Genomic DNA, 23,192 nt, shown 5'->3' on the forward strand with positions numbered 1-23,192 from the left:
GATGGAGCACACAGAAGCCAAGGCCATGGGCAAGATGAAACTGTTTCTGCTGAGGGAGCACAACAAAGCCCACATCATGTTGAACTACCTTCCTGTCCCAATGTCCCCACTTCAGGCGAGGCAAGAGGAGATTGTATGTAGTGATGCCCAAATATTTGAGCAGCCACGGTCACAGAAAGGCAATGGTGGGAAACTGTCGCAAGAGATGGATGATGATGATGAGACACAATTGCTACCAAGTCAGGAGGAGGCCCAGGGTGTGTACGTGAATCATGAGGTGGTGGACAATGAAGTCACTGACCCAACCTGGTAAGGTGACATGCATAGCGAGGATAGCAGCACAGAGGGGGAGGGAGGCACAGCACCACAACAGGCAGGAACAAGCAGTGGTGTGGCCACAGACACAAGGCGGGCAACTGTTACCCAGAACACCAACATGAGGGAAGTTGCCAGTACAGCTGCACAATAACCGTGTAGGAGACCCGCTCCTTTATATTGGGAACATTTTTTTTACTGAGGCCCTCCTATACGTCTCTTTAAAGGGGTATTGTGATGTGTCCAAATTTTTGTCAGCTCTTGCAGTCACTGCATACACAATAACTGTATAGGAGACCCACTCTTTAATAATGGGAACAACAAAGCATAGCCGGCTGATGGGCCTCTAACAATAGTGAGTGTCGACTTTAACAATAGTAAAGACCACCTGATGGCCCTGTAAAAATAGGCTTTGTGACTTTCAGAGTCCCTCCTTCATAAATGAAACAGGATGTGTCTGATCATGTCTCACACACCATATGGGCAGATAAGGTAGTAAAATGTTAGAATTATATTTATTGGTGAATGTATTTTTCACCGTTGAAAGCAATGCAAAAGTGCAAAAATGCATCAAAAATGGTACTGTACATGTGAACATAGCCCAAGGTGTGGAGAAGAATTTTTTAAATGTTTTTTGAGGCATTATATACAAGTCATTACCCTGTCAAGAATGTTCCTTAAAGTTTGTTCCATGAAAATTTATTTTAGCTTTATTTTATAAAATTTTATAAAATTTATTTTAGCCAACTTTGTTCACAGCAGTGACCTGGGAGTCTGCGATGCTTCCAGGCATCTTCCACATGCTGTTCCCATGTCACTTCAGCACTGTTCCCATCGATTTGGGCAATTTTAGGCCCCCTGAAGACCTCCAGGGGGCCACCGGAAAAATGCTTAAGTTTTCCATGGACTTACATTGGGCTCGTTACTAGGCTCGAGCACCCGAGCATTACGATTTGCTCAACCCGAGCAACGAGCACCCGAGCATTTTAGTGTTCACTCATCACTAATAAATTATTAAAGATTTTATTTTATTATTGGCGATAAGTACATATAATACAATGACTTGTTTTCAGATTTTGTGCACTATAATAAGCATCACTTTACTGTGATTTTGACTCATCAGACCACATTACAGATTTTCACTGATCTAATGTCCAGTCCTTGTTTTGTTTGGCCCAAACTAGTTTCTTTTTATTTGCTATATGTGGTAGTGGCTTAATTTTATTAACTATAAAAGCTTGCTTCTCACAGTCTCATATGCATAGTTGATGTTGACACATTTCTGTTTATCATTTATGAGGGCTGATATCAACTTGCTGATAACTCTGATAAACTTATCCACTATAGGAGAGGTAATGCCTGTTCTTTTTTACTGGTGAGTTCTAATGAGAGTTAGTTTTATCATAGTAATTGATTTTACCTCTAAGGTAACAATTTTCCAGATTGACTGACCTTTATGTTCTAAAGTAATGGTGAACTGTTGTTTCTCTTTACTTGTTTGATTGGTTATTGAAATATTCTGGTTTAGAAGAGTTGTGAACTAGGACTCAGCACTGAATAAAACTGTGTATCAACACTGTCGCCGCCAAACACACTTTATGGTTGCAAACACTTTTTAGAAGGCCAGTGGTTCCACAAATGAACTCTTGGTGACCTGTTAATTGGAACTCATTTCAGGTGGCTACCCAATGAAGCTGCTTGAGAGATAGCTGAGTTGGTGTAAACCTGCCATCAGAATAAAAGGGGGGTGTTTTGCAGAATCTAAGGTTGCAAATAGTGATGAACAAGTATGTTTTGTTAACCCTTTCGGTGAGTATGCTCAGGCTGAGCACCAAGTAGTTACAGCTACTTGGTGTTATGTTTGAATCACACCCATGTGCATGATTTGCAACTAGTGATGAGCAAGTATGTCTTGTTAACCCTTTTGCCAAGTATACTTGGCCAAGCACCCAGTATTTATAGCTTGCTTGAGCTTTAAGTTTTCATTGCTCCATGAACATGATTTGCAACTGTTTGACAGATTTAATACATGTGAGGTGTTAGGCATCAGCTGGATTTGAAATGAGTTCAGAACCATCAGTGGATTCTGTGGTCTCCCATTCCAGTCCAGCCAGGGTGGATGCTGCTCAGCATCATTGTCAGCCCCAACACCTAGCTGGTGCATGAGATGTACAGGTTGTTTCTCGGGTCTTTGTTCCAAGCAACATGAAGGATAGGTTGAGGAGGGAAACAGGGCTGCTGTAGCCTAAGTCCAGGATTCTCTGTACTGAGCATGCCCGTGACATGGCGGACCGTGATTGGTGGTTTGGGAGTCAGCTGACCCGGTGACCTGGCACCGCCTGATTGGTCGCGGTTGACTTCACCAATAGTGCGACGGTGGGCAGGGCTTAATCTTTAAAAAGCCCGCCCACAAACATGGCGGTGGCTCTGATCATTGAGCAGTGATGGTGTTGTGTGGACGCTTGGTCGTTTGAGCTCCGTGTGCTTTAGCTTGATTCAGGCAGGTTTAGCGGGGGATAGGCAGCCTTAGATGGAGGGAGGCAGTGTTAGAACTAGTGTTGAGCCACCCCCGTAGTGTTCGAGTTCGGTTCGGTTCGTCGAACACCCGTGTGTTCGCCGAACTGTTCGTCGAACTGTTCGTCGAACACCTTCGAACACCGTTAAAACCAATGGCAGGCAAGCAAAAACACATAGAAACACATAGAAAACACCTTCAAAGGTGTCCAAAAGCTGACAAACTGCTCAGAAGACATAACTAACACATGGAAAAGTGACAAGTACATATAGTCATGCGAAAATAAAAGAGGTGGAGGAGTAAAAGGAGGGGGAGACACAGATATAGGCATGTCATGCCCTTCTAAAATCCAAAAAGTGAGAAGCCGACACGGCCAGTCCGCTCCTGCCCGTGCCACCTCCGTGTCGCCGGGTTTGTGCCAGAGCCGCGGTGAACCCTGACGGCCAGCCCCCCTCTCCCAATACTGGTGCCTGTCCGCTGGTGGGTCGAGCGAGCCCCCCTGTGGTGGAGGCAGCTCTAAGCTTTTTAATTTAAATTGTCTCTCTAATTTGAATGAATACACTTTAAATCCATTTACAAGGATCTATTGGAGGGCAAGTCTCATGCCAGCAGCCGCGGTAATTCCAGCTCCAATAGCGTCCACTAAAGCTGCTGCAGTTAAAAAGCTTTTATAAGGATCGAGCTCGGCTGTCCACCGCAAGGCATCCTACTGCCAGTCCCAGCCCCTATGCCTTGGGGTGCCTCCTGATGCTCTTCACTAAGTATCCCATGGTCCCGAAGCATTTCCTTTGAAAAAATTAAGTGTCTAAACTACAGGTGGTGCAGCTTGCTTAACAGCCGGGATAATCCGCTCACTAGCAGACACTGCTACTAGGCACAAAGTATTTCCTGGGCTAGATGCAGTTAAAAATTTGTAATTAGATACTCTCGTTGGATGCTGAGAAAGCATTCCATAGAGTCTCCTGGCACGCCATATATGATTCTCTTAAAAAGCTTGGGGTAGGGGTCTAGGGGACCCTTTTATAGCCAAAATCACGGCCCTGTATCGCAATACGTCACCTAGGCTGAAGATAAATGGAACTGTAGCACCCTGAGGGCTCGGTTGCTACAGACGTATTGCACCTCACCCAGAGGTGTGATATCTCACTCTCAGGTAAGGATGGAGTGTGGATCAGGACCCGACACCTGCATGCATTACACCACATTGCCGTTGGGCAGGGCGACCAATATGCCCCTGAGATGGGCACGACAGTCCCTGTCCCTGGCTGGAGTGGGGGGAGGGAACACTGAGGAAGGGGAACCCTGTAGTGCAGGAGCAGGGAGGAAGCAGTTCCTGGGTGCATTGAGAAGGGAGTATAAAAGGTGGGCACCATCTTAGTTCAGTGCAGAGAAGTCTGAGCAGAAGTGGCAGGGAGCAGGGGCTCTGCATGAGCTCTGCTCCGGAGGCGGGCCTAGTAACAGAGGCCCAGGCCTGGAAGAGGGAGAAGGAAGGAAGAGGAGCGGAGAAGGCTCCAGGAACGAGGAATGAAGGGATCCCAGGGGTGCGGACGGGCGAGTCGCCACCGCACGCCCGAATCCACCTGCGTGGAGGGGTCAGGCCAAAGGGGGAGACCGGTCCCCGAACTAGTGGAGGCAGGAAACGACCCTCAGCTAGAAACCGGAGGCTCTGACATTTTATGTGGCGCAGCCCCTCGCTACACCCGCTAGGAAGGCACCACATAGGGTCAGGGAAACTGGCGCCAAGTTTACCAAGAGGAGGCCCGAGGCAGCCGGACAGAAGTGTTGGTAAGAAAGGCCAGACAAAGGACACACAAAGGGGGTCCTGTGAAGTGCTCCAAAGTTATCTGGGAGTTGTCTGAGCCCCTCACCTGGTGAGCACAGTACGACGTGGGCAGCCGTTACCTGCAGACGTGGTCTGGATAATAAGAACTGTGAGTAAAGGCCCTGAACTGCATCACTGACTCCGTGTCGTTACTGCTGCTGCCCTGCACCATCACCCCCATCCTCCGCATACACTGCCCTGAGGCTATACTCCTCCCGTGGGGAGTTATGCTACGCTCTGCTGCACCCACAACACCAGCCTCAGTGGTCTGCCCTGTAGCGGCGGTTCACTCTGACCGCAATCCACGGGTGGCGTAGTCGGACATTTAAACATGAAAACCACATAAATAGTTCCGCCACTGGTTTGACCGCCCTGAGCCACGGAACTGGGTCGCCGCCACGAAGACTACAACCACCAGCATCCACCAAAAAGGGTCCGGCTCCGGGTGTCCCAAGGCCCAGGGGGTGCGTCAGAACATTTTCATCACCTTTCACAATCACCAATGGGACAAGGCAGTGATGTCCTCTGTCCCCTCTCTTATACATCCTAGTGACGGAGCACCTGCTCTCATCAATTCGCCATAACCCCAATATTAGGTGGATTGAGGTGGGAGGCACCGAGTACAAGTGCTCTCTATTTGCTGATGATGTCCTAGTATATATCACTCAATCACATATATCCATCCATGCTGTTATGGCTGAAATAGATCACTTTGTTACATGGTAAAATTTTAAAATCAATGCAGCGAAGTCTGAGGCCCTCGATGTCTCCCTCCCCAAATCCATATAGGATTCCATCCAGTCCAACTTTCCCTTTGCCTGGCCCTCACAGGGTATCAAATACTTAGGAATTCCTATTCATAGAGACCTCTCCCATCTATGTTATCTTAATTTTGGGCCCTTTATTGAACAACTCCATACAGACCACGGTTGGCAAGTTAGAACTGTAAGATTCACTACGTGAACCACTGGTGTTTTGTGGAAAAGCACATGTACACTGCGTTCCAAATTATTATACAAAAAGTGTTTAGGAGTGATAAGGGAAGAATTTGTTTGTTTGTCAGTTAAACTCATTGATGGTGATGTGTGTCAGGGCTCTTTATATCACTGTAAGCAATTGCAGACACCTGTGCTAATTAGTTTGGCAGGTGTGTCCAATGAAAGGCAAGACTACTTAAGAAGGCTCTCTCACATTATTAAGCAGCCTACATTTTCTGCCAAAATGGGAAAGAAAAAGGATGTGTCGGCTGCTGAGAAGCAACAAATTGTGGAGTGTTTAGGTCAAGGCATGACTACAATCAACATTGTGCGATGATCAGGATGAAGTGTCTTGGCAATCAAGAAGTATGTAGCTGATTCACAGTACACACGTGTGCGTGCTGATAAGGGCAAATTGAGGACTCTTTCCTACAGGCAATTACGTCAGGTTGAAAGAGCAGCGGCAAAAAAGCCTTGTCATAGCAGCAGACAAGTTTTTGAAGCTGCTTGTGCCTCCAACGTCCCCCGAACAACAAGATGCAGGGTCCTTCAGAGGTTTGCAGCTGTGCATGCGCCATCCTGTCGACCTCCTCTATCCACTTCACACAAGCAGAAACGGCTCCAGTGGGCCAAACATTACATGAAGACTGATTTCAAAACTGTTTTGTTCACGGATGAGTGCCGTGCAGCGCACGATGGTCCAGATGGATGGAGTGGAGGATGGCTGGTTGATGGACACCCCACGCAAACACGGCTACAGCGCCAACAAGGAGGAGGTGGAGTAATGTTTTGGGCTGGAATCATGGGGAGAGAGATTGTCGGCCCCTTTAGGATCCCTGAAGGCGCTAAAGATGAACTCCATAATGTATGTGGATTTTCTCAAACAGCACTTCCTGCCATGGTTCAAGAAGAAGAACCGTGTATTTCACAGCAAGATCATTTTTCTGCATGATAATGCACCATCTCATGCTGCACATAAAACATCTGCATCTCTGGCTGATATGGGCATAAAAGGGGACAAACTTATGGTGTGACCCCCATGCTCCCTTGACCTCTACCCCATTCAGAACCTTTGGAGCATCATTAAAAGGAGTGTCTATGATGGCGGGAGGCAGTTCACATCTAAGCAACAGCTCTGGGAGGGTATTCTGTCCTCATGCAAAACAATTGAAGCAGAAACCATCCAAAACCTGACAAATTCAATGGACGAGAGAGTTCAGAAGCTCCTTTCGAACAAGGGGTCCTATGTGAAAATGTAACATCACCTAGAATAAAGTTTTGAGTTGAAAACTGTTTGATTTCAGTTTCTAACAACCTGCTAATGCTTATAATTTCAAAAATGACCATTTTTTTGGTCTTTATTAAAATGAAAAGGTTGATCGAAAAGTTTGGGGGATCTAAGAGTGTGGCAACCCAGTAGTCATGATTACTTCGAATTCTGACAATATGAGGGTCATGCTGCAGGTAGTGCAGCAAGAAGGCACTTATGTGCCTTGCGCATCTCGGAGCCCCAAAATTATTTTCCGGGCTAGATGCAGCTAAAAATTATTTTTAATTTTAAATCTGGTGAAGCTTTAGTATAGATGGCCTAATAGGATCAGTGCTGCACACTGCTACAAAGCCCAAATTATTTTCCAGTCAAGATACAGATAAACATGATTAGTAATTTGAAAGCTTAAAACGGTTGGTAGGGTGATTTTAACCAATCATCAAGCTTTTACTCTCCCCAGGATGACACAGGGGTAGAAAAGTCGTTTCGGATCCATGATTTGTTCATCTTTATGAACGTGAGTCTGTCTACATTATCAGTGGAGAGCCGCGTGCGCTTATCTGTCAGCACACCACCAGCAGCGCTGAACACACGTTCAGACAGAACGCTGGCTGCGGGGCATGACAAGATCTCCAAGGCGTAAGTGGCTAGCTCCGGCCATTTATCCAGATTGGAAGCCCAAAAAGAGCAAGGGTCCAGTGACACAGTCGTGGCTTCAATGTTTACTTGGAGATACTCCTGTACCATCGTCTCTAGGCGTTGACTATGTGTCAGACTTCTTGTCTCCTGTGGCCTTGCAAAGGATGGGCTAAAAAAGTGGTGAAATGATTCCGCAAAATTGATGTTACCAGCAGATACTGTGGTTCTGTTACGGTTTGAGTGCTGAACACTTGACGGTCCCACGGTTGGCAAGTTGGAACTGTGAGATTCACTACGTGCACCACTGGTATTTTGTGGAAAAGCACATGTAAGATTCTGCAACAGTCTCTGCTGATACTCCTGCATGCGTGCATCCCTTTCTATGGCAGGAATAATTTCTGCAAATTTACTTTTGTACCGGGGATCTAACAGTGTGGCAACCCAGTAGTCAGGATTATTTCTAATTCTCACAATTCGAGGGTCATGTTGCAGGTAGTGCAGCAAGAAGACACTCATGTGTGTTGCGCATCCAGGAGCACCAAGTCCCTGTTGTGTTGGTGGCGAGGTAACAATCATGCTTCCTTCCTCTGTCCTCTCCCCCCAACCTCGCACAACAGAAATGTGATCAAGGTCTCCCTCATCTGATGAGTCTTCCATCAGTTCGTCCTCCACTTCTTCCTGGGCTCCTGCACCTTCCTCACTAGTTTGGCTGCTACCATGCGCCCTGGTAAAACCATCTCCCCCACCCTCACATGCCTGCCGCTTTGGTGCTGCCGACCGTCTGGACCTTGCAGATGTTAGCCCTTCCGCATACAACTCCTCCTCCTCTACTTCCTCCACCTCCTCTTGTGCCACCACCTGACTCCGAATTCTGTTTAACATGTGCTCCAGCATGTAAATCACCGGAATAGTCATGCTGATAATGGCATCGTCAGCACTAAACATCTTCGTCGCCATTTCAAAACTGTGCAGAAGGGTGCATAGGTCCCTGATCTGAGACCACTCCTCCAGCGTGATTTGCCCCACCTCTGAATCTCGTTGGCCCAGGCTATACGTCAGAACGTATTGCACCAGGGCTTGTCGGTGCTGCCACAGTCGCTGCAACATGTGCAGAGTTGAATTCCACCGGGTAGGCACATCGCATTTTAGCCGGTGAAGTGGCAGGCCCAACGACTTCTGTAGAGATGTAAGTCGCTGAGCTGCGGGATGCGAACGGCGGAAGTGAGCACACAGCGACCGTGCCCTCTGCAGAAGGCCATCTAGTCTGGGATAGTGGGCTAAAAATTGCTGGACAACCAGGTTCAACACGTGAGCCATTCAAGGCACGTGTGTGACATTGCCCCGGCGAAGGGCCGCACCCAGGTTTGCAGCATTGTCGCACACGGCCTTCCCTGGTTTCAGGTCCAGTGGAGACAACCATTCATGAAATTTGTTCTCCAGAGCTGACCACAACTCCTCAGCTGTGTGACTCACATTTCCCAGACATTTCAATGTAAAAACCGCCTGATGACGTTGAGCCCTACTGCCAGCATAGTAAGGAGGTGTGCAGGATCCCTTCTGCGCAGTTAGAAAGCTTGTGGCATGACCAGACAGGCTTTGGGTGCAGGTGGAAGACCGAGAGGAGGTTGAGGAGGCAGAAGCAGTGGAGGAACTTTGACATAAAGAGGATTGACGCACAACTCGTGGGGACGGCAAGACTTGGACAGCAGCCCCTTGTCCTGCTGTCACCATAGTTACCCAGTGCCCAGTCAGCGACATGTAACGCCCCTGTCCATGCCTACTCGTCCAAGTGTCTGTGGTGAAATGCACCCTGTCACACACAGAGTTTCTCAAAGAAGCGGTGATGTTGTGTGCGACATGCTGGTGGAGCGCAGGCACACCTTTCTTTGAGAAGTAGTGCCGACTGGGCATCTGGTACTGGGGCACTGCGACGGACATAAGGTCTCGAAAATCCTCTGTGTCCACCAGGCGGAAAGGCAGCATTTCTGTAGCCAAGAGCTTGCAGATGGTGAAATTCAACCTCTTAGCTTTCTCATGGCTAGGAGGAAATGGTCTTTTACTTGTCCACATCTGAGGGACCGAGGGCTGGCTATTGTGCTTAGACGGGGTTGATAAGGGTGTCCCCGGCAAACTGCCGGTCTGTGAGGAAGATGCAGGCGGACATGTTAGGTTGCCTTGATCCAAAGGTGGTGCTATCGATGTCGGACAGCGCTCAACACCAGCTGGTGTTACCACCTCCAAAGAAAATGATGACCTGCCAATCACGCTGGCTGTTGCGGGTAAAGAGGTGGCAGGTCTGCGCCACAAAACAGGTGTGACTGCTGTCCCCCCAGTCACAGAGGATGAAGAGGCCGCGGATGCACAAGATATGGCAGACGGTGATTGGCCCGGCCGGCTAGGCCGCATTGTAGCACACTGAGCTTCCCACTGCAACTTATGCTTCATGTCCATGTGCCGGTTCATGCATGAAGTACTCAAACTATGTATTTTTTGGCCTCTACTTAGCTTTTGCTGACAAATGTTACAGATAACACGAGTTGGGTCATCTTTATCGATCTAAAAAATGCCCAGGCTATGCAAGGCTTAGCACCCATGCGACCTGAAGAGCCACCACGACTTGTGGTGAGAGGCAGAGTTGTGTTTGAGGATGCAGTTGTTGACGTGCTTCCAGTACTACGTCTCTGTCCAGGAAGGCGCAACCTGACCTCGTCGTCACTAGCATCTTCCTCCACCTCCTCTGCTGACCTCATCTCTTGGCTGACTGTGGGTTGACAGTAAGTGGGATCTCCGACCTCATCATCATCACCCTGTGCGTTATCACACCCGTCGTCCTCAGAGCCAACCTGTTCCTGCCCTGACAAAAAACTAAAGTTGTCGCTCCAATCAGGTATTTGAGTCTTATCATCGTCTTCCTCATTGTCTCCACCAACAGGAGTTACAGTTTGGGAATGAGGGTCTACATTATGGTCAGAACCTTCTGCGTCTGGTCCTGGATCCGACTCATAAAGATTCTGGGCATCAGTGCAGATCATTTCCTCGTCTGGATTCACAGAAGCGCTGGAGTCGACCTCTGATTCCCAGGCTATAGTATGAGTAAACAGCTCTGCAGACTCAACCATCTGTTCTACCTCATACTCAGACGGGCAGCTGGAGATTTGGGAGCTGTGAGGAAGCAAGTGCGATTTGGGTGACACCTTTGAGGACTGGAGTATTTGTGATGTTGAAGTTGATGTGGAGGAGAGCCCACTTAAAGGAGCACTTGATATCCGTTGAAGCACCTGCTGTTTTTGTGCCTCATCTGGAATTTGTAGCGATTGGCGTGGCCGTAAGAAAGGGATCTTATCACATTGTCCGCTAAAAGAAGTAGACATTTTAGTTTGGCTGGAAGATGGTCTTTCTTCTGCAGATGTTACTGTTGCTTTAACACCTACCCCACGGACACAACCTTTTTTCCCCTTCCCAACACACCTATTCCCCTTTCCACCAGCAGCAGGCCTTTTTCCACTCATTTTGGTGGTTAACTAATTCACAACTCTGGAGTTGTTTGCACAAAAAAACAATGGATGGTAACCGAGCAGAGCTGAGTGGCCAAACTGTGGTATTAGGCCAAAACTATTGGCTGGGTTAGATGCAGAAAAAAATTATTTTGAATTTGCAACCTGATGGAGGTCAGTATAGATGGACTAATACAAATAGTCCCACACACTGCTAGAAGCCCAAATATTTTTTCAGAGGTACTGTAGATGCAGATAAAAATTATTTTTAATTTGCAACCTGATGGAGGTCAGTATAGATGGACTAATAGACCAAGTCCCACACACTGCTAGAAGCCCAAATATTTTTTCAGAGCTAGATGCAGAAAAAAATTATTTTTAATTTGCAACCTGATGGAGGTCAGTATAGATGGACTAATAGACCAAGTCCCACACACCGCTAGAAGCCCAACTATTTTTTCAGAGCTAGATGCAGAAAAAAATTATATTCAATTTGCAACCTGCTGGAGGTCAGTATAGAAGGACTAATAGAACAAGTCCCACACACTGCTAGAAGCCCAAATATTTTTTCAGAGCTAAATGAAGAAAAAAATTATTTTTAATTTGCAACCTGATGGAGGTCAGTATAGATGGACTAATAGACCAAGTCCCACACACTGCTAGAAGCCCAAATATTTTTTCAGAGCTAGATGCAGAAAAAAATTATTTTTAATTTGCAACCTGATGGAGGTCAGTATAGATGGACTAATAGACCAAGTCCCACACACCGCTAGAAGCCCAAATATTTTTTCAGAGCTAGATGCAGAAAAAAATAATTTTTAATTTGCAACCTGATGGAGGTCAGTATAGATGGACTAATAGACCAAGTCCCACACACTGCTAGAAGCCCAAATATTTTTTCAGAGCTAGATGCAGAAAAAAATTATTTTTAATTTGCAACCTGATGGAGGTCAGTATAGATGGACTAATAGACCAAGTCCCACACACCGCTAGAAGCCCAAATATTTTTTCAGAGCTAGATGCAGAAAAAAATTATTTTTAATTTGCAACCTGATGGAGGTCAGTATAGATGGACTAATAGACCAAGTCCCACACACTGCTAGAAGCCCAAATATTTTTTCAGAGCTAGATGCAGAAAAAAATTATTTTTAATTTGCAACCTGATGGAGGTCAGTATAGATGGACTAATAGACCAAGTCCCACACACCGCTAGAAGCCCAACTATTTTTTCAGAGCTAGATGCAGAAAAAAATTATATTCAATTTGCAACCTGCTGGAGGTCAGTATAGAAGGACTAATAGAACAAGTCCCACACACTGCTAGAAGCCCAAATATTTTTTCAGAGCTAAATGAAGAAAAAAATTATTTTTAATTTGCAACCTGATGGAGGTCAGTATAGATGGACTAATAGACCAAGTCCCACACACCGCTAGAAGCCCAAATATTTTTTCAGAGCTAGATGTAGAAAAAAATTATTTTTAATTTGCAACCTGATGGAGGTCAGTATAGATGGACTAATAGACCAAGTCCCACACACTGCTAGAAGCCCAAATATTTTTTCAGAGCTAGATGCAGAAAAAAATTATTTTTAATTTGCAACCTGATGGAGGTCAGTATAGATGGACTAATAGACCAAGTCCCACACACCGCTAGAAGCCCAACTATTTTTTCAGAGATAGATGCAGAAAAAAATTATTTTTAATTTGCAACCTGATGGAGGTCAGTATAGATGGACTAATAGACCAAGTCCCACACACCGCTAGAAGCCCAAATATTTTTTCAGAGCTAGATGCAGAAAAAAATTATTTTTAATTTGCAACCTGATGGAGGTCAGTATAGATGGACTAATAGACCAAGTCCCACACACTGCTAGAAGCCCAAATATTTTTTCAGAGCTAGATGCAGAAAAAAATTATTTTTAATTTGCAACCTGATGGAGGTCAGTATAGATGGACTAATAGACCAAGTCCCACACACCGCTAGAAGCCCATATATTTTTTCAGAGCTAAATGCAGAAAAAAATTATTTTTAATTTGCAACCTGATGGAGGTCAGTATAGATGGACTAATAGACCAAGTCCCACACACTGCTAGAAGCCCAAATATTTTTTCAGAGCTAGATGCAGAAAAAAATTATTTTTAATTTGCAACCTGATGGAGGTCAGTATAGATGGACTAATAGACCAAGTCCCACACACCGCTAGAAGCCCAACTATTTTTTCAGAGATAGATGCAGAAAAAAATTATATTCAATTTGCAACCTGCTGGAGATCAGTATAGAAGGACTAATAGAACAAGTCCCACACACTGCTAGAAGCCCAAATATTTTTTCAGAGCTAAATGAAGAAAAAAATTATTTTTAATTTGCAACCTGATGGAGGTCAGTATAGATGGACTAATAGACCAAGTCCCACACACCGCTAGAAGCCCAAATATTTTTTCAGAGCTAGATGCAGAAAAAAATTATTTTTAATTTGCAACCTGATGGAGGTCAGTATAGATGGACTAATAGACCAAGTCCCACACACTGCTAGAAGCCCAAATATTTTTTCAGAGCTAGATGCAGAAAAAAATTATTTTTAATTTGCAACCTGATGGAGGTCAGTATAGATGGACTAATAGACCAAGTCCCACACACCGCTAGAAGCCCAACTATTTTTTCAGAGATAGATGCAGAAAAAAATTATATTCAATTTGCAACCTGCTGGAGGTCAGTATAGAAGGACTAATAGAACAAGTCCCACACACTGCTAGAAGCCCAAATATTTTTTCAGAGCTAAATGCAGAAAAAAATTATTTTTAATTTGCAACCTGATGGAGGTCAGTATAGATGGACTAATAGACCAAGTCCCACACACTGCTAGAAGCCCAAATATTTTTTCAGAGCTAGATGCAGAAAAAAATTATTTTTAATTTGCAACCTGATGGAGGTCAGTATAGATGGACTAATAGACCAAGTCCCACACACTGCTAGAAGCCCAAATATTTTTTCAGAGCTAGATGCAGAAAAAAATTATTTTTAATTTGCAACCTGATGGAGGTCAGTATAGATGGACTAATAGACCAAGTCCCACACATTGCTAGAAGCCCAAATATTTTTTCAGAGCTAGATGCAGAAAAAAATTATTTTTAATTTGCAACCTGATGGAGGTCAGTATAGATGGACTAATAGACCAAGTCCCACACACTGCTAGAAGCCCAAATATTTTTTCAGAGCTAGATGCAGAAAAAAATTATTTTTAATTTGCAACCTGATGGAGGTCAGTATAGATGGACTAATAGACCAAGTCCCACACACTGCTAGAAGCCCAAATATTTTTTCAGAGCTAGATGCAGAAAAAAATTATTTTTAATTTGCAACCTGATGGAGGTCAGTATAGATGGACTAATAGACCAAGTCCCACACACCGCTAGAAGCCCAACTATTTTTTCAGAGCTAGATGCAGAAAAAAGTTATATTCAATTTGCAACCTGCTGGAGGTCAGTATAGAAGGACTAATAGAACAAGTCCCACACACTGCTAGAAGCCCAAATATTTTTTCAGAGCTAAATGAAGAAAAAAATTATTTTTAATTTGCAACCTGATGGAGGTCAGTATAGATGGACTAATAGACCAAGTCCCACACACTGCTAGAAGCCCAAATATTTTTTCAGAGCTAGATGCAGAAAAAAATTATATTCAGTTTGCAACCTGATGGAGGTCAGTATAGATGGACTAATAGAATGATGCTATGCCCAAAAGATTTTACTTCACTAGGTGCAGTAAAAAAATTGGTATTCTATACACAGGTGTTATATCTTGCAACACAGATAGGCTACTCCACTGACTAACACACTCTGCAATAGGCCAAAAAGGATTAGCTTTGCTAGATTCAGCCAAATGCTGTGAAAAAAACTTGCACAGCACTGGCACAGACCTGCCTGGCAAAAACTGATAGGAACTCATGTAACCTAGTCCTGAAAAGGACTCCAATTACAATTAGTCTTTACTCCCACAACCTATCTATTTAAGAGCACAGACCTCCCTGATAAAAGTCGTAGGAAATGCTGTAACCTAGTCCTTAAAAGGACTGCAATCACAACTATTCCCTACTCCCAAGCTATCTGTATATTTGTGCGAAAATTGGCTTGAAATTAACAAGGTATAGCGCACACAGCAACAGCGGTGCCGTCTAACACGCAGCTGCAGCAGTGAGAAAATGGTGGCGACGGGGAAAATGGCTTGGTCTTATAGGGCAAGGACATGTGACATACACTGCCAATGACACATGCCCTTGCTTGTGTGAAAAAAAGCACTTCGCTCCGTGTGTGCGCTGCTGATAGGCTGACAGATTGCACCTCCCCACTGCAAATGCGGGAAAGAGAAAAAAAAATGGAGATCTTCATTGTTCCTGCAGAGATCCATCCGCTGCCCCTCCCCCCACCCCGCTGTACACTCAAACTGCGTATTAACATTAATTTTCATCATTACTGAGAAAAAATCCAGTTATGATTTTGGTGCACGAACAGTTATCGAACATAACCTCGAACAACCGAATTTTTCTCAAATTGTTCGTGTTCGCCGAACGGCTCGAACACCGCCCAAAACAGCTCGAATTTGAGATTGGCGAACAGTTCGAGTAGAACAACGCTCATCTCTAGTTAGAACCCTCCTGTTAGTTTTCTCTATCTTGTGTTTTGCGGTCATGTGACCATCTGCCTATATATTCCAGCTTCGCCCTTCTGGCTTTGCTGGACTTAAGTGTTGTTTGACTGTCTTGCTAGCCTGGTGCTTCGGTGCCTATCTCTGTCAGTTTGCTTGGTCCTCTGGGACCTCTAGTACTTTTTGTCAGTTTGTCTTTTGTGTTCTACAACAACTTCTGTTTAGGAGGTGTCCCATTTTTGTTCCAGTCCTTAGTTCTTTTAGGGACCCCTCCCTTAACTCTATAGGTCTTCGTTCAGACTAGCCGAGGATGAAGGCGGGTCTGTTCACTAGGAACAGGCAGCCCGCTACATCGTAGGGATTCAGCTTAGTCTTACTGTAGGGACAGCTTTCCCCTATCTTTCCTTAGTTCTTGTTGCAGATCATAACAGTAAGTCCAGCCCAAAAAAACTTAAAGGTAAGAAATTTGGAGATCAGTATGGTTTCCATCCAGGAGTTGGCTCAACGCTTGCAGGGATTGTCTCTGGAGGTGGCCGAGCTCCAGCAACACGTGAGTAGCTGTTCTTCAGCGCATTTTGTCGAACCCAAGATAGGACTGCCTGTTGTTTTTTGTGGTAAACAGCAAGATTTATCTTCCTTTAAAATGCTTGTTTGTTATATTTTAGTTTGAGACCAAGATCCTCTGGGAATGAATCACAGCGCATTGGTTTTATTATGTCACTTTTGCGCAAGGAACCACAGGGGTTGGCCTTTTCTCTCCAACCTAATGATCCATGTTTCGGGTCTGTTAAGGAATTTTTTTCTGCTATGAACTATTATATGATGATCCTGATCGAATCTCATCTGCTAAATCAGAACTTAGACGTTTGAATCAGGGGTCAGATGATGTTGAAAATTATTGCACACACTTCAGGAGATGGGCCTCAGAAGGTAAATGGAAAGATTCTTCGCTGAGATGTTTATTTCTTGCTGGTCTGAGTTAAAGGGTTAAGCATTTGCTAATTGCATTCCCTGCACCTGAGACACTGCAGGAGGCTATGCAGTTAGCTGTTAGTGTGGACAGGAGACTAAGGTCCAGGGTGAATGATGTAAAAACTCCTGTAACGTCAGGTCCTAGTTCCCAGAAAATCTGCTCTGACAGCTGAGATCCAATGGAGGTGGGGGCAATGTCACTCCGCTCTCAGGAAAGAGACCGGAGATTCGCCGAAGGTTTGTGTCTTTATTGTGTTAAAACTGACCATTTGATTAAGTATTGTGAGCTTCTTTAAGTAAAGAAAAAAAAAGTTCAGTTCCGCACATATAGCTTGTTTACGCTATGCAGGAGTATTTCTTTCTGGGACTACCACTCTGCAGGGAGATTTGATTGAATTTCAGGTATTTGTGGATTGTGGTTCAACACTTAATGTGATTGATAAAGGGTTTTTGGAAAACCTTAAATTGAAATCCAAACCTTTGTCATCACCTATTTCTGTGGTTGCAATTGATAACACTCCTTTGAAATGTATTACTCACAAGACTGCTGCATTTTCCCTCACTATCAATGGAGTTCACCAAGATATTTTGGACTTGGTTGTTTTGGATAATTTGCCCTCTCCAGTTGTTCTAGGATTGCCTTGGTTAAAACTGCACAATCCTTTATTGGACTGGTCTAGTAATGTGATTAAGTCTTGGAGTTCGAAGTGCTATGATAAATGTTGTAATGGTCGCATTGCGGCTGTGGAAAAAGGGGAATTACCTGTTCCTATTCAAGATTTTTGGAGGGTTTTTTCGGAGGAGGAGTCGCAAGTTTTACCTCCTCATAGGGATTATGATTGCGCCATTGAGTTTGTTCCGGGTGCTACTCTTCCCAAAAGTCGCTTGTTTAATCTGATTATCCCTGAAAGAAAGGCTACGGAGTAGTACATAGAGACTAGCCTGGCTGCTGGTCACATGAGACCTTCTAAGTCGCATGTGGCAGTTGGATTCTTCTTTGATAAAAAAAGGACGGCGGTTTACGTCCATGTCTGGATTTTCGTGAAATTAATAAGATTACCGTACGCAATTCCTACCCATTGCCGTTAATTCCTGACTTGTTTAATCAGCTAGTGGGGGCCAAGTGGTTCTCTAAAATTGATCTCCGGGGGGCATACAATTTGTTACGAGTGAAGGAGGGTGATGAATGGAAAACTGCTTTTAACACTCCAGTAGGTCATTTTGAGAATCTGGTGATGCCTTTTGGTCTTACCAGTGCACCTGCATTTTTTCAGAACCTTATTAACGACGTCCTGAGACCTTTGATTGGTAAGAATGTGGTTGTGTATTTGGATGACATTTTGATTTATTCGCCAGATCTGGAGTCCCATTGGCAGAGTGTACGTGAAGTTTTGCAGTTATTGAGTGATAATTCACTCTTTGCTAAGCTGGAGAAATGTGAGTTCGCTGTGCAGAAAATTAGTTTTTTGGGCTACATTGTCTCCAGCGAGGGCTTTGAGATGGACCCCGTGAAGGTTCAGGCTGTGCAGGAATGGCCTAGGCCTATTGGTTTGAAATCTATACAGAGATTTTTGGGTTTTGCCAATTATTAAAGGAAATTCATTAAGAATTTTTTTGTAATTGTTAAACCTCTAACTGATCTCACCAAGAAAGGTGCGAATACGGCCCAGTGGACTACTGAGGCCATTGAAGTGTTTGTGTATCTCAAGGAGAGGTTCAGTTCTGCCCCTATCCTTATGCAGCCTGATGAGACCAAGCCTTTTTTGGTCGAGGTCGATGCTTCATCAGTGGGGGTCGGAGCAGTATTGTCTCAGGAGAACAAGGGTGGAGTACATCCTTGTGCCTTCTTTTCAAGGAAATTTTCAGAAACCGAACTGAATTATGATGTTGGAAATCCGGAGTTGCTGGCAATTAAACTTGCGTTTGAACATTGGCGTCATTTTTTGGAAGGCGCTAGATTTCCTATTCAGGTTTTCACAGATCATAAGAATTTTATCTATCTGGATGCTGCCAAGCGCTTGAATGCCCGTCAAGCTAGGTGAGCACTTTTTTTTTCTCGGTTTCATTTTTCTGTTACCTATATCCCTGGTACTAAGAATGTTAAAGCCGATGCTTTATCTCGTAGTTTCTCTCCTACGGTTGGTGTCGAGGAGGAGGAGAGCATTTTACAGAAAAAAGTTGTGGTGGCGGCTTTGGACTCCGTTTTGGAGAATGGGATTCTGAAAGCTCAAGATCATGCTCCATCTAACACTCCCCATGGGAGGTTGTTCGTGCCTAGAGCCTTTAGGAGAGATTTGTTTGTGGAGTGTCATGAGTCTCGGTTGGCAGGTCATCCAGGAATTTCGGAAAGTAAGAGACTTATCAGTCACAGTTTTTGTTGGCCTGGATGACAGAAGGAAGTCATCAAGTGGGTGCATCAGTCAGTGTAGTGTGTGTGCTAGGTCAAAGACTTCACATACTCCTGCTGCGGGGTTGCTTTGCCCTTTGGAAGTTCCTAGTGCGCCTTGGACGCATCTCACAATGGATTTTATTACTGATCTTCCTGTGTCCGATGGTTTTACTGTCATCTGGGTGGTCGTGGACCGTTTTAGTAAGATGTGTCACTTGGTTCCATTCATTAAGTTGCCCTGCGCCAAGACACTCGCTAAGGCGTTTGTTAAGGAGATTGTCAAGCTTCATGGTGTTCCCACAGATATTGTTTCTGATAGAGGACCTCAGTTTGTGGCTCGCTTTTGGCGTGCTTTTTGTGACAGGTTGGGAGTCCATTTGTCATTTTCGTCTGGTTATCATCCTGAGTCTAATGGACAGACTGAAAGAAAGAACCAGGATGTTGAACAGCTTTTGTGTTTTGTGGCAGACAATCAAGAGGTGTGGTCTGAGTTTCTGCCTCTCGCAGAATTTGCTCTTAACAATCATACATCCTCCTCTGCTGGGTGTTCTCCTTTTTTTTGTTGTACTGGGAGACATCCGTCTTTTGGTTTGTTCTCCAAATTGGGGTCGGCGGTGCCGGAGGAGGAGAATTTTTCCTGTGATTTGGAGAGAGTTTGGACTAATGTACGTTGCAACCTTCAAGAGGCTAACAAGAATTCCAAGAAGTATTTTGACAGGAAACGTAAGGAGGTTTTGTTTACTGTGGGTGACATGGTTTGGTTGTCCTCGAAGAACCTGCGGTTGAGGATTCCCTCTAAAAAAGTGGGTCCTAAGTTTGTTGGTCCATTTAAAGTGCTTCAGGTTGTTAACCCGTCTGCTGTTAGGTTGGATGTCTCTACTTCCTGGAAGATTAATCCTGTGTTTCATGTTTCCTTGTTGAAAAAGGCTGACGTTTCTGATAGGGATGCCACTGTAACAGTTCCTCCTGTGGTGGAAGACGGCGAATTTGAGATTTCACGTATCTTGAATTCTAGATGGCATAGAGGGAGATTACAGTATGTTGTCTCCTGGAAGGGTTTCGGTCCCGAAGACATCTCCTGGGTAAGGACGGATGATGTCTCTGCTCCTAGGCTTGTTAAAGCTTTCCACAGGAGGTTTCCGGATAGGCCTGGACCTGGAGGATCCGGAGGATCTTCATAAAAGAGGGGGTACTGTTAGAACCCTCCTGTTAGTTTTCTCTATCTTGTGTTTTGCGGTCACGTGACCATCTGCCTATATATTCCAGCTCCGCCCTTCTGGCTTTGCTGGACTTCAGTGTTGTTTGACTGTCTTGCTACCCTGGTGCTTCAGTGCCTATGTCTGTCAGTTCGCTTGGTCCTCTGAGACCTCTAGTACTTTTTGTCAGTTTGTCTTTTGTGTTCTACAACAACTTCTGTTTAGGAGGTGTCCCATTTTTGTTCCAGTCCTTAGTTCTTTTAGGGACCCCTCCCTTAACTCTATAGGTTTTCGTTCAGACTAGCCAAGGACGAAGGCGGGTCTGTTCACTAGGAACAGGCAGCCCACTACATCGTAGGGATTCAGCTTAGTCTTACTGTAGGGACAGGTTTCCCCTATCTTTCCTTAGTTCTTGTTGCAGATCATAACAGGCAGGTAGCTTCGTCTGACAGTCTGGCTCCAACAAAGGGGTCACCATACACCCTGAGCAGTCTGCAGACGCCGTATTCCCAGCACCGCCTGTAAGCCACGTGGAGAGATTCTCCTCAGTCCGGTAGCACACCGGCTGGGAGCACTTATACGCCGGCGTGTAGCACCCACGCATCCTACCGCCTGCTGTGTAGTCTCTGTGCTGTAACAGGACTACAGATACATTATTTATCGCACATCTCTCGTGCAGTTAACGGAGATAGTGTGAATCCCTATTCCCGTTCCGGTGTGCAGTAACACGGAGGGCATTGTTATTAAAGTTGGTTGTTTTACCTTCTCACCCGGAAGGTGTTCGGCCGCAGTCCACCAGGCTGCATCGCGGATCCCGGGTTTCCATTATTTAATAAAGTTGTTTGCAACCGTCCCCTTAACATGAGAAATGCCTGTTTTTCCAGAATTCCCCACATGTATTAAATCTGTCAAACAGTCGCAAATCATGTTCACGGAGCGACGAAAACTTAAAGCCCGAGCATGCTATAAATACTCGGTGCTCGGCCTAGTATACTCGGCGAAAGGGTTAACAAAACATTCTCGCTCCTCACTACCCAGCAGCTGTAACTACTCGGTGCTCGGCACGAGCATACTCGCCGAAAGGGTTAACAAAACATACTCGCTCATCACTAGTTGCAAACATTATGGATGGTTTCACAAGTGTTTTGTTACATCTTATTTCCATTTGTGTTTTTTTGTGGTTTTGCTGACTCCAGTCTAAATCTACTTTGTGCACATCCTAATAATAACAAGAAAATCTACTCATTGAATGGCTTGGTCAAAACTTTTGATAGGTACTGTTTGTGAAACCAGTCTGCTCTTGAACAGCAGTGCACTGCGCCTTATATCATGCATATCAGAAGGCTCTTATTAGTTTTCCCAATAAGCAAGATCTTTACTAAAATAAAAAGATTTGCAAAAATAGCAATTCCCTCTACATGTTATCACTATTATCATTATCATCATGTTTACTACCTTCCATAACATTATGCTAAAAAAGCATGGAAGTTAAAGGAATGTAGAAAAGGATCTACTCACACTGAACATATGACATATGACTGCTAGAGTATTCAACGTAGCAAAATGCCAAAATACTATATTCATGGCTATTTGCTGCAGTCTATCACAAATTTTTAATTTAACTTGTTTACACATGTAAATTTCGATATTGCATACATTGGTATACAGTTATGCTGCAGTCTATAAAAATGTTTTAATTTAATTATTTGGCAGATTGTTATTGCCAAAGGACATCTCTAACATTTATGTCCTAAAAATATTAAAAAATTAGTCTTCTAACTGCCCTTCTGACCACAATCTCTGGACAAAAAACTAGACTATATCTCTGGTTTTCCATGCAGCAAACCTCAAAGGATTCTTGTTGACATTCCCTTACAGGCAAAAGAACTCATAAGCACATGATATATAGTGGGAATGCCCCTTTTTGTAGCCTCATAGAAACAAATTATATTTAACAAGGTTTGTGAGGGATCACTCACACGTGAAATCCCTCTACTTTTACTCCACTTTTGCTCTACTACTGCCTGGTTCCATAGTATTGTCAATTAAAAGCCTTTTACCACAAATGGCTACATTTTATTTTGTTTGTGAATGCTTCATAGAGATGGTTCAATTGTCCACAGGATTGTGTAATGCATGGATTTTTGCCATTTTTCTGTGCCAGGAAAAAAAAATAAGGGTTGAACCTCCACCAACCTTGGCACAATCGAATGGCTATATATACAAAAAAATGCTATTGACTGCAGGATAGTGATTTTTTAAGAGTTATCTGGCTTCTGTGAATTGTGGAACTGGTGAAAAGTAGCTCTCTATAACTCATACAATTTTTGCTAGAAGAAAATGGCTAAAGAAATAAATAAAGCATAATAGGGTGTTATCCAGATTAATGGAGTGATGAGAGTCAGTTCCGCTCACCTGGTATGGTTGTGAGAGACACAACACTGAAAGGGTATCAAAAAAGGTTCCATCTGCTGCTGCCCCACAGGTTGGCAGACACAGATTAGTAATATGGGTGGTTTGGAGACAGTGGGCAACCTGTGCTGCTGGTGTACATCTGATCAAGAAGTCAGAGTCAAGCGAAAGCCTTAACAGTGCGATTTATACTCTACATATTTCAAAGTATTACCATTTTTCTCCTGGAGAGCCACATCCTTTTCCACCAGCAGTGTTTTATGGACTGGATATCTGTGGGGTCTGTGAGGAAAGCTGCACTATCAAGAGCAGGAGAAGAACCTGTCATATGTATATACTGTGATCAGCAAAAGGGTTACAATGTTTTGAACTTTTGAATGTCAGGCTCCATGTCTCACCATCCACTACTGCTTTGAACTTGAGACTACCATCTTTTTATAAACAGTCATATTGGCTATCTCATACATAAATTTGACTTGCAACTATTTAGCATATATTTAGTTATGCAGATTCTTGTCATGTCACTGCATTGTTACTGTTTTGCTTCTAA

The sequence above is a fragment of the Phyllobates terribilis genome, unplaced genomic scaffold (assembly GCF_046119375.1).
Source record: "Phyllobates terribilis strain yellow unplaced genomic scaffold, ASM4611937v1 Scaffold_3__8_contigs__length_932513732, whole genome shotgun sequence".
NCBI lineage: Eukaryota > Metazoa > Chordata > Amphibia > Anura > Dendrobatidae > Phyllobates > Phyllobates terribilis.